Raw genomic sequence first — 17,750 nt, 5'->3', positions numbered from 1 at the left:
AGGAGACTAAGCAGCCCCCCCTCGCTGCGGACGAGACATTCATTGCGGGGGGAGGGAGGGAGACAGGATGGGAGCACGTGCGAGGGACTGACACGAGCTGTCAGAGAGAGGGCAGGGGGGGGGGCGCGGGGCGCGGGGCGGGGGGACCCCGCTGCCTGATGCAGGCCACGCAGGAAGTGCATGCTGCTGCACTCTACTGCACAGACAGGCAGGAGGTGCATGCTGCTGCACAGACAGGCAAGAGGTGCATTCTGCTGCACTCTACTGCACAGAGGCAGGAGGTGCATGGTGCTGCACAGACAGGCAGGAGGTGCATTCTGCTGCAGCCTAATACAGGCAGGACTTGCATGTTGCTGCTCTCTGCTGCACAGACAGACAGGAGGTGAATGCTGCTGCACAGACAGGCAGGAGGTGCATGCTGCTGCACAGACAGGCAGGAGGTGCATGCTGCTGCACAGACAGGCAGGAGGTGCATTCTGCTGCACTCTACTGCACAGAGGCAGGAGGTGCATGGTGCTGCACAGACAGGCAGGAGGTGCATTCTGCTGCACCCTAATACAGGCAGGACTTGCATGTTGCTGCTCTCTGCTGCACAGACAGACAGGAGGTGCATGCTGCTGCACAGACAGGCAGGAGGTGCATTCTGCTGCACTCTACTGCACAGAGGCAGGAGGTGCATGGTGCTGCACAGACAGGCAGGAGGTGCATTCTGCTGCAGCCTAATACAGGCAGGACTTGCATGTTGCTGCTCTCTGCTGCACAGACAGACAGGAGGTGCATGCTGCTGCACAGACAGGCAGGAGGTGCATGCTGCTGCACAGACAGGCAGGAGGTGCATTCTGCTGCACTCTACTGCACAGAGGCAGGAGGTGCATGGTGCTGCACAGACAGGCAGGAGGTGCATTCTGCTGCAGCCTAATACAGGCAGGACTTGCATGTTGCTGCTCTCTGCTGCACAGACAGACAGGAGGTGCATGCTGCTGCACAGACAGGCAGGAGGTGCATGCTGCTGCACAGACAGGCATGAGGTGCATGCTGCTGCACAGACAGGCAGGAGGTGCATGCTGCTGCACAGACAGGCAGGAGGTGCATTCTGCTGCACTCTACTGCACAGATGCAGGAGGTGCATGGTGCTGCACAGACAGGCAGGAGGTGCATTCTGCTGCACCCTAATACAGGCAGGACTTGCATGTTGCTGCACAGACAGGCAGGAGGTGCACAATGCTGCTGCTATCTGCTGCACAGACAGGAGTTGCATGCTGCTACACAGACAGGCAGAAAAAGTGGCTGGATAGGGAAAGTTCATAACGTGAGTGTTAGCGACGCAGTCAATGTGTACCACGTAGCCACGGTCAAAAGTACCAAAGCAAATTTATTTTCTTTTTTTGGTTTTTCAAAATTTCAAAAACACAAGGGCAAACCAAGGACTGTCACGACAGTGATTACATGAGTACAGTATCTACACATATACACAAATACAAATATACAATATTTACAATAGGAGTGAAGCAAAGCTAATGAAAGCAAATAAGCAAAAATGACACACAAATAGCAATGCATCAATACAATATTCACAAATTAATTGAATTCATAAACAGTGGAAAAGTTCGTGCAATAAGCAAGGGACAACCAGTCCATGGGGATGTAAAACCAAGGGACAGGCGGGAATAGATGGAATGGGACGCCTGCCTGCCTGACAACACTGCGGTACACGTGCAGACTTATTGTTCCCAGTCCCCGTCCTGAAGAGAACCCTAAATTCCCGGGTTCGAAACGCGTCGACACCTCCACCCTGCGGTCACTCACAAGGGTGCATCTAGGAAAAGAAATTGTCCATTACCTGAGTTCCTAGCTGTGCAACCCAACATAAATATTGTACCGCAGTGTTGTGTCATTTTTGCTTATTTGCTTTCATTAGCTTTGCTTCACTCCTATTGTAAATATTGTATATTTGTATTTGTGTATATGTGTAGATACTGTACTCATGTAATCACTGTCGTGACAGTCCTTGGTTTGCCCTTGTGTTTTTGAAATTTTGAAAAACCAAAAAAAGAAAATAAATTTGCTTTGGTACTTTTGACCGTGGCTACGTGGTACACATTGACTGCGTCGCTAACACTCACGTTATGAACTTTCCCTATCCAGCCACTTTTTCTGTTGACTCTATTGTGGATATCCGGGCTGGGTAGACGTAGGATCCAAAACCTTATTTGTTTCTTAACACAGACAGGCAGACGGTGCATGCTGCTGCACTCTGCTGCACAGACAGGTAGGAGATGCATGTTGCTGCGCAGGCAGGAGGTGCATGCTGCTGCACAGACAGGTAGGAGATGCACAATGCTGCTGTCTAATACAGGCAGGACGTGCATGTTGCTGCTCTCTGCTGCACAGACAGGCAGGAGGTGCATCCTGCTGCACAGAGGCAGGAGAATGAAGTGTACCTCGATGCCTGCAGCCTGATGCACGCACACGCAGGAAGTGCATGCTGCACACGCAGGCAGGAGGCGCATGCTGCTGCAAAGAGGCGGAGGTGCACCCTGATGCAAAGGCATTTTGTTAGTCTCACAGGTGACTAGGAGTCCAACGAAAGCAACACCCCCAAAATACTCTAAAAATGCAGGTCTGCAGGACATACACAACCATGCAAGAAGTTCCCAAATATCCATGTCTGCGGGAAATACCCCACACTTGCAGGTCAACAGGAAATACTTCCAACATGCAAATCTGTAGCATATACCCCAGACATACAGATCAACTATGCAGCTCTGCAGGAACTACACCAGCCATGCAGCTCTGCAGGAAGTACACCAGCCACGCAGCAACTACACCAGCCATGCAGGTCTGCAGGAACTACACCAGCCATGCAGATCTGCAGGAACTACACCAACCATGCAGCTGTGCAGGCAATACCTCAAATAAGCAGCCTTTCCAGAAACACCTTAAACATGAGTCTCTGCAGGAAAAATACCAGACATGCAGCTCTCTGGGAAATGCCCCAGATATCTTGTATGCCACAAAATCCCACAGTTATTCAAGCACACAAGGAGTACATTAGCCATGCAGGAATTATCCAGCCTTGAAGGAAGCACTCCAAAAATTGCCTGAGAGATATATGGAGGCCATGCAGCTGGAATGAAATGACCTGAATCTGAAGGATCACCCTAACCCACCCTGGCCCACCCTGGCCCTCCCTGGCCCACCCTGGCCCTCCCTGGCCCTCCCTGGCCCACCCTGGCCCACCCTGGCCCTCCCTGGCCCACCCTGGCCCTCCCTGGCCCTCCCTGGCCCACCCTGGCCCACCCTGGCCCTCCCTGGCCCTCCCTGGCCCACCCTGGCCCACCCTGGCCCACCCTGGCCCTCCCTGGCCCACCCTGGCCCACCCTGGCCCACCCTGGCCCTCCCTGGCCCACCCTGGCCCACCCTGGCCCACCCTGGCCCACCCTGGCCCACCCTGGCCCACCCTGGCCCTCCCTGGCCCACCCTGGCCCACCCTGGCCCTCCCTGGCCCTCCCTGGCCCTCCCTGGCCCTCCCTGGCCCACCCTGGCCCTCCCTGGCCCTCCCTGGCCCACCCTGGCCCACCCGGGCCCACCCGGGCCCACCCTGGCCCACCCTGGCCCTCCCTGGCCCACCCTGGCCCACCCTGGCCCACCCTGGCCCACCCTGGCCCACCCTGGCCCTCCCTGGCCCACCCTGGCCCACCCTGGCCCACCCTGGCCCCCCCTGGCCCCCCCACAGGAGGGCCCTCCCTGGCCCTCCCTGGCCCACCCTGGCCCACCCTGGCCCTCCCTGGCCCTCCCTGGCCCTCCCTGGCCCTCCCTGGCCCACCCTGGCCCACCCTGGCCCTCCCTGGCCCTCCCTGGCCCTCCCTGGCCCACCCTGGCCCACCCTGGCCCTCCCTGGCCCTCCCTGGCCCTCCCTGGCCCACCCTGGCCCTCCCTGGCCCTCCCTGGCCCTCCCTGCAAGAAATACTTGAAAACCAACAGCAGAAATGCACCTGATATCTAATTCATGGGGAAACCTTGGAGCCCATTCACTCCATTGCAGAATCTGTGTTGGAGTAAAGAATCGTTTTATGAATAAATATCATTATGCAGACCCAGCAAAACCTCTGCAATGCAAATTTCAGTTCGCATCAGGAGTACAGTGACAGCACTTCTAGAGCTAATTCCCCAACATTACTCAACTGCGCTGAATTTCAACCTCTTCCTAACTGTAATTGTAGTTCTTACCAGTTGCTTAACTCTCAACCCTAGCCATAAACCCAACACTTAAGTTTATCAACACTTCAGTTTACCAACACTTCTCTATAAGTAACTTTACCACTTTACTTTTAAGTTGCTTTGCGCTCATAACAAAACAATAGTGTTTGTATTTTATATAGTGACTAAGAATCATTTTTACTACTTTTATGAATCGTGCTTTCTTTTTAAAGAAATTGCTGCAAAAAGTGCATTTGTTTTATCACTGTGAGCAGTAGCAAGCGTCTCCTTCGGCCATGGCGGAGTCTTGTCTGCTAGTCGCCCGAGCAGTAGCCAGCTTCTCCTCCGGCCATGGCTGAGTCTTGTCTGCTAGTCGTCCCGAGAAGTAACCAACTTCTCCTTCGGCCAGGGCGGAGTCTTGTCTGCTAGTCGCCCGAGAAGTAACCAACTTCTCCTTCGGCCAGGGCGGAGTCTTGTCTGCTAGTCGCCCGAGAAGTAACCAACTTCTCCTTCGGCCAGGGCGGAGTCTTGTCTGCTAGTCGCCCGAGCAGTAGCCAGCTTTTCCTCCGGCCATGGCGGAGTCTTGTCTGCTAGTCGCCCGAGAAGTAACCAACTTCTCCTCCGGCCATGGCGGAGTCTTGTCTGCTAGTCGCCCGAGAAGTAACCAACTTCTCCTCCGGCCATGGCGGAGTCTTGTCTGCTAGTCGCCCGAGAAGTAACCAACTTCTCCTCCGGCCATGGCGGAATCTTGTCTTGCTAGTCGCCCGAGAAGTAACCAACTTCTCCTCCGGCCATGGCGGAGTCTTGTCTGCTAGTCGCCCGAGCAGTAGCAAGCTTCTCCTCCGGCCATGGCGGAGTCTTGTCTGCTAGTCGCCTGAGCACTAGCCAGCTTCTCCTCCGGCCATGGCGGAGTCTTGTCTGATAGCCCCTGGTGTCTTTCTCTCCCAGTCGTGGGATTAATTCAATCCTGCACGAGCTCATAAGGTGTGAGTGCTGCAGAGCACAGGATTTCTACACAAAATGTACACTTCCAGTAGGAAATCCTATGCCTAAACATTGCATACGTGTATATGGGCGGTACAGTGCGGCCAGTATTTTATGACCATGTATTCATAGGTAAGGTCCACTACACAGCTGCGAAGGAAACGAACTCCATCCACAGCCCGAACAAAATAACCCAACTGCGGCCAAGCAAGGAACACCCCACTGCATTCAAAGTGTGCGTTTAATTTCACACTTGGCCCTGCTATGGAATCATTTAGTTGAGAGAGATGAGGCCTTTACCGTACATTACAGCTTTTCAACTTTTGAAAGCATGGGGGAAAATCCATCATATATTTGGGACTCGGGCAGGCATACAATGACATTTACAAAGTGCTCAACCCTCAGAAATATGCAGAATGTACTTGGAACTGTTTTGTAGTCCTGGACCTAGAGGCATATTTACACATTTTGTTAGCTCAACACACACAAAGCCGCTAGAGACTGAACACCGGCACTCTAAATGTTACACATACAATTTGTGAATACGTTTCTACAGCAAAGGAAACACCATCTGATAATGAGAGACATCTTCGGTCACGAGGATTAAGTAAACAGATTAGAATTGAATGATGCAACAGTGATTTATTGCACCAAAGTCTCTTATGTATTTTGAAATAGCCATTCTTTGCCTTGTTCTAACCGATACTCTGGGTAGTGGGGTCTCTTACCCTGAGAGGCACCTACCCGAATTGACCAAATGTAAAAAGGTCATAGCTAATTTGTACCTATATCTGTTAACATCTTTCTTAAAGTGCGACACGATATCCACCGCTACCGTGTGTGGTTCTTTACACTCAAAGCCGTGTTCTGTCTTTGCTGCCTCTTGTTTTCCTTAAAAATCGTATACACAGTCAGAGAGAGTTTCAGCCCTCTTTACCCATTTGTCTGTTTAAACGTATGTCTGTATTTCTGTATGTGTATAGCTCACAAACTAGACAAAAGGCAGCGAGCGCTGTACAGGATCAGAGGCAAGACTCCGCTCAGCCAGTGATGGGCTTGGCGGCTCAATTCTTGGGGCTGGGGTGCAAGGTAACTTTATCTTGAAACTGTTTTCTTTAAGGAGGTGCATTTTGAACACTTTCATGTGTTGCCGCTGCAGCGTTGGGCGGTTTTAATGGACACATTGTACCTCCACATCTAACAGCATGTGACCGTCGATCACCCCAAACCCTCCCCTGCTGACCTACACAATGTAACCCCTGCTGGTCACGTGGGCACAGGCAGCTGAAGGAAAAGCAGGGAACCTGGGGCCAACCCATTATTTTTCGATTTTTTCTTGCAGTATGTTATTTTTTGCAGCGTTTGCAAAAAAAGCTACAATTTAAAAAAAACAAAGGCATGTTTGCCAATGGTTGTTTTGATCTGCAAACAACAAAAGGTGCCACAACACACAACCAATGTATGGCAACAATACATGTCGACTGTGTCTTCCATGTTAAAAACTGTTTATGAAAAAGAGTCGAAATGGTAAGAGGTTGTCTAATATGGAATGGACTAAAAACATTTGGCTCCAGTCCTTATCGCAAAGGTTTTGGACAAGTTCGAAAAAAGGAGAATGCAGATCACATAACCTTACGCAGTACATGTACTGACCATAAATCATTTTGAGTGAGTCATAGAGATTTTAACAAAAGAAATCCTGATGCACTGTTTGCAATAAAATAGCACAAGCTGATTTTGCACCGCAGACAAATCCACATTATTCTTAGTGTTTAGAAAAGCCAATTTGCCCTGGTGCAAATACCATGTGATCCATTACCTAATATAAAAGCAACAATTTGCCTCCAATGGATCATGGATCTTCACTGGTGCAAAGCTTCTGTGATAATATACCTGAGGCTTATATATATATATATATATATATATATATATATATATATATATATATATATATATATATATATATATATATATATATATATATATATATATATATATATATATATATATATATATATATATATATATGTATAAATAATGTCTCTGTACTTTGAGCCGTAAAGACGAGTGGCGGATCCCACAGCACCACCAATGGCCGCAAACTACCAGCCCAGAAGATTGGTAGGCGCCTTGAAGCCTACAGAGATGACTGTTGTAGCGCTAGCCTCAGACTGAATCAGACTCTGGGGTCTGCAAAGGCCAGGAACAGTTCCCGGCTAGCACAATGAGCCAATTCAGAGACTCTGTGGGCCGAACAAGGGCATGCGTAGTCTGATGGCCACGTCGCAGGGAGCGGTGGCCAAGCCTTTTGTCCCAGTGCGAACCCTGGCAGGAGGGGCAGACTGTCCCAGGCCCAGGCCGGTCATCCCAGTGGGAGGAAACAGAGGAGGTGGCCAGTGTACTGGCCGCCTCATCCATTAGAACGTCCAGCGGACAATAAGTTCTGTCATGGATGTAGGCGGGCGAATGAGTTAGAATGTCATTCTTGCGCAACCTGAGAAACAGCGGAGTCAGTGCAGAAGAGTGGGCGCTACGTTTGGGAATGCTTCTATCTTTCACATTCCAAATGCGTAGCCACTGGAACTACGCAGCAATGAACTACCACAGATGTGGGAGGATGTGTAAATTAGGTGTATTTTGCATCTCAAGGCAAATTATGTGGTGCGTTCTCTGGCACTATTCAGCGTTTGTGACATTTTCACGCACATCCACAGAAAAAATCTAATGCTGCAGAAAAGGTACATGTTTCTTCTGTAGAAAATATAACTCACCACTGATTGTTGGTTAGGGTAGAAAGCAGCACGTTTTATAAGCACTGCCCGTCCTGCATCACAGGGTAAAATAGATTGTCTAAAAACGATGCAAACACCAAGCACATCAGCTGAGCCAAATACTGATAGCAGTTTACACAAATTTCGCCAACGCCTGTTGTTAATGTGCTATCAAAGATCAGCAAGCCGTGCCGGAGAGGTGCCTAGAGGCATGTTTCCCCTATATTATTGCAAAATATATATTTACTCCCTTCTAATACCTGTAGATGAGGACAGTTAACAGTCTCAGCCCCCACAACATATCAATGTGTAAGTTTAGGCCCAGATTCACTAGGATTTTGTGACAGGATTGCACCACTTTGTGTGGTTTAGTGAATACAAAGTCAAGCGGCATAGTGTGTAGCGCTGCCTTGAGTTGCTTTGCGTTGGGTAAGCATTACATGGGTGGGGCAGGGGTCTTCCTGCCCATGATGCAAGGGTGCCTGCTTTGGCGCTAGGCAGCACACAGTGCACCTACACACGGAGAGCGCAGAAATGCTCCATATCTTTGTAAATATGGAGCATATCTGGTTTCTCTTTTTCACACAACGCAGCAAGGCGCTGTGCCATGTTGCGTAAAATAATAGTAAATGTGCCCCTTATTTCTTGTGTAGTTGGCTCCATAATAGGTCAGATTCACCGTCCTGCCAGTTTATATCTTGTATTTCTCCTGTTCAAGTTCAAAATTTGTATAGCGCACTACTCACCCAGAGGGTCTCAAGGCGCTTGAGGAGGGGGGGGGGGTACTTTACTTATCGAATATCCAAGTTTTTAGTTGCTTTCTGAAGGAGAGGTGGTTCTGTGTAAGGCGGAGGTGGGTGGGGAGAGAATTCCAGGTTTTGGCCGCTAAGTAGGAGAAGGATCTTCCCCCCATGGTGGATCTTCCCCCCATGGTGGATCTATGGATGCGCGGAATTGCGGCAAGGGCTTGATTGGACGATCTTAGTTGGCGGGTGGGGGTGTAAAAGGACAGGCGCGTGTTGAGGCATTCGGGCCCAGGATGTAAGAATAACTGAAGAATGTCGGGCAGGGTACCGAGATAAAATAACTTTACTAAGCAGTTTTGGACTATGGATAACTTGAGCTTTTCTACGGCCAGCTAATTCCTATTTACCTCCTGCAAGTGTTGATGTCAGGCTCGCCACCAAGACCAGCTACCAGATTAACCTTAATTCACAGGTAACGGCAGATTTAGATCATCCTACAGAGATTGTGGCAGATTCACTCACCCTATGATATGTAGTGCTAGGTAGGAGTAATGGCTTCTATATAGCGCTTCCTACCCCTGACGAGGCGTCAAAGCTCTTTTTGGCAAGTAGAACACTCCTCTTGAACCCCAAAAAGATTAGTGGTGAATTACTTTAAGGAAATATGAAATTAATTTGAGCGATGGACATGGGAGTCTGCTATTTGGATGAAAAGGGATAGTGGAGGAAAGGATTTGCATGGATATAGAGCTTGCTACCCCTGATGAGGCGTTTAAGCGATTTTCGGTGAGTAGCACGCTACTCTGGAACCCAAACAGGATTAGTGGGGAATTAGTATAGGGAAATAGGAAATTAATTGGAGCGATGGACATGCGAGTCTGGTGGAGGGATAGAAGAGTCTAGAAAGTGTTTATTTCGAGATCAGAGCAATAGGAGGTTTGGGATGAGTAAAGGGGAGGTGGGGGCGAAGAGGGAACGGTCTATAAAGGCTTATTTGGGAGGTCTGAATATGAAAAGAGGTTTGAGATGATGCAAAGGGGGAGACTCTAGAAAGAGTTATTTTGGGGATCATAGTAGTAGAATGGGGTTTGGGATGATGCAGAGAGTAAAGGTAGAGGATATATCGAGAGAGGTATAAAATATAAAAGTATTCTCTGCAACAGCAAAATGGGCAAACTGTTTATCTTTTTTACCATTCTCATATTGCTGATTGCGCTATTCTGTTTCTATTGATTATTGCAGCGCATGAATCATAATGCTTCAATAAATATTGAAATGCCATGTTGTGTATCTCTTTGGGTATGCATGAGTTGCCAAACGAAAGGGTTCTAAGATCAATTTCCACTATTTCCTTGGAGAGTCAGGGCTGTCATGTTCTGAGGTTGCACATTCCATTTGTTACCATATAACCGCAGGGGTCCAGAGCGTGCACTGTGAACTAGCAGGACTAAGGGCTACAGCCTACATTTCCTGATGGTGTGCCTAGAATCAGTCTTGGACTGTTTTGACGTTTCAGTTGTCCAACAACCGCTAAGTTTTACTGAGAAAGTATAAGCCATACCACAATGCATTATAAAGCACGCCCCTCATAGATGGCAGAATGATACCCGAGCATTACTATAGGAGGTGCAGGAAAAATGCTCTCCTGGGCGCAGCCAATGAATATTTTACGATATGGCTAGAAATAAAGCATGTGGACTGCTGTGCTGTCCACCCATACCTTAAAATGTGTAACAATCGAGCAGCCAGCATTGACATTGGTGCTGTAGGTTACCTTGGGCGTTGTTTACCACCAACCGACATGGTGTCTTATGTCTTAAAGCTGCTCTTGGTCTTTCCGTGTCATCTTTTGTTCACAAGATGCTTCAGGACTCAGTGACTCCATCTAAACTGACAGAGGTGGGAAAGGGGCTGGTAGAGTGACTACACTGCAGCACCTTGTGTGGTGTATGCTGCAGGTTGTGGAGGTCTCTGTCTGCCTCTGGTTCCTTTTACAGACTTTTGCAGAGAGCCATGCAAGGGATGTGAGATGGGGCACAGTGGCAGGCTGCCTGAACAGGGTGAGCGGCCAAGTGCTTCTGGAGCCAGGCCATTGGTGAATTGAATATTTGGTATTCAAAGGAATTTTAAATATGAAATAATAATAACATCAGTGCCAACATTGCTGTAATATCTTCCTTCCATTCTCAGCCTGAAAGTGCAGTAGTCTGCAAAAAGCAGCCCATTCTCATCTCTTTAGTTTAGCCTCAGACCAGGCGTCTATCCATTCCCTCCCTGCTTTTGGGTCACAAATCTCCTTAGTCTCTAATTTAGCATTTTATTTCTAAGCACAAATGATTCCCGGGTAGTATTAGGTACACTTTGTTCTTGCTATTCCTGCTCGTTCTTTACTCACAGACCTTGCATCTTTTTTTACTCGTTTACCCACTTCTGTAATTTACCAAATGTCCCAGTGGACATTGTTTCTGCTGGAGACAGATTGATGCATTTAGTACCTTTTCCTATTATACCCTCTGATGATGTCACAACTCACTGAGCCAACATCTCCGTTGCTGCTACTCACCACCCCTCCTTGAAGGGCACTCTACGGACGCTGCTGCACTGTCGCCGCTATTACAGGCCCGTATGGCACATCCGGATTAGCTACAGTCCTAAAGATTGAATAAGTACTTCAGGCCTCATTGGGGGTATGAAAGTGATGTAATAACACAAACACAATGGTGTAGTGCAGTGTTTCCCAAACTGTGGTCAGCGGACCCCCAGGGGTCCGTGACACATTCCCAGGGGGTCCGTAGGCAACAGTTTTAAAAGCACAAAAATATTTCTTGTATAATTAGCAGCTTTCCAGCAACAATAAAAGTGTCAAGAGAATGCCAGTGATTAATGTACTTGCTGGAGAGCGTGGAGAGTTTTGTTCAGTGGCAGCTTTGATTTAACTAATGTAGCACAGAGGGTTAATGTGCCTACTGCAAAGGACGTGTAACATGCATCTTAAAAAGCAGCATTTTATGTGCCTAGGTTCGTGGTTACTGCTTTTGTCACAGAGATTCCTTTATTACTGTGCACTTCATAAGTGACCATCGTAATCTAGCAGAGGGACCTATAAACTGTCATCAAAGAGCTGCTTGCAAACTGCATAGTACCATCATCATTCAATATTTATTTCGGCCGTTGGCCATTAAAGATATACAATAAAAAATATGTAATCACTATAAAATCAACATACATAATCAATCAATGCATACTTATACAGTGTAAAACCTTAGAATTACGTACTAATAAAATTACATTTAAAACTGTAAACCTAACATTAGGAGGGAGCCTGGGTCTTCAAGATACGGGTGCGAGTGTGCCAGACATTGGTGAGGAATTTTGCTAATACAAACACAGTTAGGCTTGAAGCATCGGTTTTTAAAATTCTGTACATTGGGAGGTACTCCCTACAACCCAGGTTTCTGATCAGTGGTAGGAGCCAATATTTCCTCGCTGCCTTGTAAGCTGGGCAAAACAGGACCACGTGTAGATCGCTTTCCTCCGCACCAGCGCAGGCCGGGCACTGCTTAGTGGAGGGGGTGATGACCAGGAGCTGGTAAAAGATCGTAGGGGCAGTGTGCCATATCTCCATTGGAGAAACAGCTTCCTGGCCAGCACGGGGGAGATGGCTTCTAAAACCCTCTCCAACCTGTACGAGTCCTTACTTTGCGCAAATACAGAGGTTAGTGACCCTTCACCCAGGCAGTCTAGGGCCATGGCTAGTTTTTGTTCGTGAAAAGCGATGGTGAGAGCTCTCTTTGAGATGTTTAATGAGGCATTAGCAGGGTTGGACCAAAGGTCAGGAAACCCCAAGGTCATGCAGGATTTTTGGATATATTTTATCCAGGGGATCAATAGCGCTTTCGGGTGGGTCAATAGCTCCATCAGTTCCGCCCTATAGGCAGAGAGTTCTTCGCTACTCCATAGCCTTCGCCAGAAGGCTATGGGTCTCAAACCTAGTTCGTCAGCTATTGGTCGCAGACCCAGATCTAGCCTCAGGGGGAGGAGCGGGGTGCTGGGCGGAAGTGCAACTATCTGTCTGATGAAATTATTCTCAGTTAAGGACAGACTGCGACAGGATGTATGTCCCCACAATTCCGCCCCATACATAGTAGCACCCCTGGCCTGTGCCTTATAGATCTGGATGAGCGGCCCCAGCGGACGGTATGTGGAGCCATTCATCATCTGCGTGATACCCCCTGTAGTCTGTACCAATTTGAGGTTGGCCCTGCTCTGGTGAGATCCCCAAGACATAATTTCATTGAGAGTTACACCAAGATATTCAAAGGTGGAGACTCTCTCGAGCCGTGAGGCTCCCAATAATGGATTCGGCCGGAATTTTTGACTTGGGTTCAGGACCATAAACTTGGTTTTAGCCGCATTAATTTCTAAGCCCCTATCAGTGCAAAAGGCCACGAATGAATCGAGGATCCTCTGTATCCCCATTGGGGTTTTGGACAGCAGCAGGGTGTCATCTGCAAACATGATTGCAGGCACCCTGCTGGAGTTCAATTTGGGGGCGTCAGTGTATTCAGTGGCATTTAAGTGGGCGATTACCCCGTTGACAAAGAGGCAGAACAGGGTTGGTGCCAGCACACAACCCTGTCTAACCCCTCGGTCAACGGGGAATCTATCCGTCAATGCCCCGGACCTCCCGCACCTCACTCGAGCATAGTTGTTGTGATGTAATCGCTGCAAGATTATCAGGATGTCCGGGGGAACGCCCATCTCAGCCAGAACGCTCCAAAGTTTCCCTCTGGGCACCAGGTCGATGGTGGCCCGCAGATCCACAAAAATTGTGTATAGGCTGCCGCCCTCGAATATCGCTGCCCTCCAGTAAATAATATTCAATCGAAAAACCTGGTCCACTGTGGAGACTCCCTTTCTGCGCAAATATGTAAAACAGTACCAGGGTCCCTGAAGGTCACCATTATGCAGTCCCCTATTATTGCTTTCCTCGTCGCATAGTACCAGTTAGTAACTTATATTTTGTTCCAGTTATTCATTATCCCGATGCTGCTAAAAAGATATATTTGGGTGGAAATACATTTTTAATGTTAAAGTCAATGCTAGCCACAGTGTTATGCTCTGTGTTGGACAGGCCACGTGAAGGGCCGCTCCCCCTCTGCCCGACCAGGCCCGAGCCAGGTCCCTCAAGTGTCACACACCACCACTTCACGTTTTCCGTCCCCTCCGGGACCCTTGCCTCTGAACATATCGACCTCGTGGGCCCGACCCATTACTGGCCCGCGCGCCCAGCCTGGGCGCCATCTTGGACACTCCGCCACGAGGCCGCGTGGCCCCCGATCGACCCCAACCCTGGGCCTGGCCAGGCCTCAGACATCCCGGCACCACCATCCACCCAGGAGGTGAGCGGACTACTTGGCAGGACAATGGGAGAAAGAGGTGTCGATGGTTCTCCCTCGCCAGGTGCCGCTCGCCACAACCTCCCCGGGCGCTGGCTCCACCCCCCTGCTGGGTGTCTGGACCCCTTCATCCCGGATCCCCCAACCTCCAAGTGCGAGGGTCCGGACATCAAAGGGCACCAGCCCTATAACTGGGGCAGCTCCAGAGCAGGAAGGCAGTTGTATCCTGGAGTCGAGAGACGCAGTGAAGAACTCATCCTTGACGGACTACTGGCGCTGCCGTAACCTTCGTAACCTTCATCGTCGTCGGGACCTGCTGGCGTGGCCGCGGACCGTTTGTAACCACCATCTTCATCGGGACCTGCTGGCTCCGCCGCGGACCGTCGCTTCCTTCATCCATCTCGGGACCTGCTGGCTCCGCCGCGGCCCGATCATCTAGAACGCCGAGCTCGAGGATTGAGAGCTATTTTCATCTATTGGTAACAAGACTGTCCCGCTACCCTTTTCCCAATCCAGAGACCAGAATCGAGGGGACCCCCGAGTCCAGACCTCCTTGTATAATTTTACCGTACCTAAAGAATTGCTGATAAAGTATCGTTGAACCTTATCCTGGTGTGGTGTCCGTCTGTGGGGGGGAAGTTACTTGTCTGTACGATCGCTGGAGACGGCTCTCCCCGGAGACCTCTCCCCTTGTCCTCGGCCGACCCTCCCGGTCCGTCTAACATTGGTGGCCAGCGGCGCGATCCGAATCACCGCATAATCGTACAGAGAGTAGCTCACCCCACGACGAAATCACGATGACAACCAAAGAAAGCGGATCCACCGAGAAATTTCAAATGGAGAAATTGGACGAGTACAGCCATCGTGAACTAAAACAATTCTGCATCGAACTAGGTATCGCTACCACCTGTCTAAGTACCAAAGACGATTTCAAGCATACCCTAGAGTCCTGGGCAGAAACCGGGGCCGTGGGAACCACCGACCAAAACATCGCAGCAGTAGAAAAAAACACCACGGCCCCCGAGGAGCAAAGAACGGGTCTCTCGCAAGACGAGATCCAGGAACGAGAAAGAACACGACTACACGAACTAGAAATGGCCCGGCTCAAAATGGATGTTGAACTTAAACTGGCCGAACAAAAAATAAGCTTAGAACACCTGCGTCTCCGAGAAGAAAGAGAGGAAAAACAGAGACAAAGGGAGCTCGAGGAAAAGAGGCTGGCGTATGAACACGAGCGCAAACTAGCTGAGATAGACTTACGCAAGCTGAACAGAGAATTAGGGGTGCCCGAGCAACCCCGCGACCCAGGGGCAACAGAGAAAAAGGTACACATCCCCAAGGATGTCGTTCGAGAATACTTCCGAGAGGACGACATCCAGCAATGGTTCAAGGCCTACGAAATCGCTATGACCGCCCACCGGATCGATCAAAGCGATTGGGGAGCCGGTCTATGGGGGAGATTCCTCAATGAGGGCCGCGATGCCCTGCTACAGCTCCCGGACCATCAGATGACCTCCTATGACCACATGAAAGCTGCCCTCCTCACCCGCTATGGGCTCACACCCGAGATGTACCGTCAGAGGTTCCGAGACTGCACCCGCATCCCGGGTACAACTTGGGTGGACTACGTGAACTATTTTAGCCGAGCCTTCGAGGGCTGGATCAAAGGAAGCAATGTCACAACGTACGAACAACTCTTCAACCTCATGAGGTGGGAGCATCTATCAAACAATTGCTTCATTGAGCTCCGGCAGCACCTCCTCGACAGCAAATTGACTGATCCACGGCAGCTCGCAGCCGAGGCTGACCGGTGGGAAATCACCAGAGTGGGCCGAAATGGATCCTATGAACAGAACCGGAACAACAACGGTCAGCACCGTCCCCGAGGAGGAGGAGGGGGCCAAGGGCGAGGAAGAGACAACGCTCCGGTCGCCCCCGCTACCAGCACCACCCCCCCGGCCAACCGGGGCAGCACCCCGGCGCGACCGGGATACAGAGCCAATGTCACGTGTCACCGATGCCAACGAGTCGGCCACTATGCAAACGACCCAAATTGCCCGCAGTACCAGAGCCCAAGACCCCGCCAAGTGGCCGCTGCTGCCCTAGGGGAAGAACAGATCTCCGAGGAGCAGGAAGAATACGAACAAGAGCACCAAGAATGGGAGCCAGCCGCCATGACTTTAGCATGCTTAGGGGGGAAAGACATGGTCCCCCTACCCGCTAACACCCGGAAGTACAGCCAATGGGTGAGCATCAATGGACGCCAGGCCGAAGCCCTCCGTGACACCGGGGCCAGTGTAACAGCCGTCCGCTGTCACCTGGTGACCCCAGAACAGTTCATACCAAACATTCTCTGCCCTGTCCGTTCAGCCGATAACTCGGAAAGTCTGTGTCGGATGGCCTGCGTCCCTTTCGAATGGGGAGGGGTCTCCGGCATGTTGAAAGTAACGGTCCGAGATGATGCTCCCGTAGACTGTCTCCTGGGAAATGACCTTGAAAGCTCCCCCTGGGCAGCCGTAGAACGAAGAGAACACCTGGGGATGTTGGGCGTCCCGGACTGGGCGTGCGTCACCACCCGGTCCATGGCCGCCCGTGCCAATCCCCGACAAGAGGAACCCGAATGGCCGGCGCCTCCTCCCCCGGTCGCCCCAGTCGAAGACACCGACCGTGCCGTCCCCCCAGAACCAGCTCAACCTCCGGACCTCGCTGGCCTCGACCAGTGGCATCAAGAGGGGGGACCCACACAGGAACAGTTTCGCCAAGAGCAAAAGACCTGTCCCTCCCTCGAGGGACTCCGCCAACAAGCCCTCGCCCAGAGCGCAGGGGATACCTCCGGAACACATTGGATCTACTGGGACAATGATCTGCTATACAGTGAACAAAGGATCGCGGAGTTGGGGGCCAGCCGAGTGCTAGTGGTGCCCCTCCGTTTTAGAGACTTCTTGCTAAACCTGGCCCACGATGTCCCCCTGGCTGGACACCTGGGTCAGGATAAAACCTACAGCCGCCTAGTAACCCACTTCTTCTGGCCCAAAATGAGGAATGATGTACTCCAGCATTGCCGATCTTGCCCCACGTGCCAAGCCAGTGGAAAGAGCGGCCGCAAACTAAAGGCCCCCCTGCAACCATTTCCCGTGGTCACCACCCCGTTCGAGAGGGTCGGGATAGACATTGTGGGCCCCCTGGACCCCCGTACAAAACAAGGACATCGGTTCATCCTGGTACTGGTGGACCACGCCACCCGCTACCCCGAGGCTGTTCCCCTGCGAACTGTGACAGCCCCGGTGGTCGGCCGGGCCCTGATGGGGATCTTCTCCCGGGTGGGCTTCCCCAGAGAAGTCGTCAGCGACAGGGGCACAAACTTTATTTCCAAATATATGAAGTCCCTCTGGCAACAGTGTGGGGTCACCTACCGATTCACGACCCCCTATCACCCTCAAGGAAACGGACTCGTTGAGCGGTTCAACCGCACGCTCAAAGGGATGATTGGGGGGTTGGAAGAGCCCCTCCGTCGCCAGTGGGATGTGCTGCTGCCGTGCCTCCTCTTCGCATATCGAGAGGTCCCCCAGAAGTCCCTCGGCTTCAGCCCGTTTGAGTTATTGTATGGACACCCCGTACGGGGGCCTCTCAGTCTAGTCAAGGAAGGCTGG

This window comes from Lissotriton vulgaris, chromosome 12, assembly GCF_964263255.1.
Source record: "Lissotriton vulgaris chromosome 12, aLisVul1.2, whole genome shotgun sequence".
Taxonomy (NCBI): domain Eukaryota; kingdom Metazoa; phylum Chordata; class Amphibia; order Caudata; family Salamandridae; genus Lissotriton; species Lissotriton vulgaris.
Note: the sequence above shows the minus strand (reverse complement) of the source record.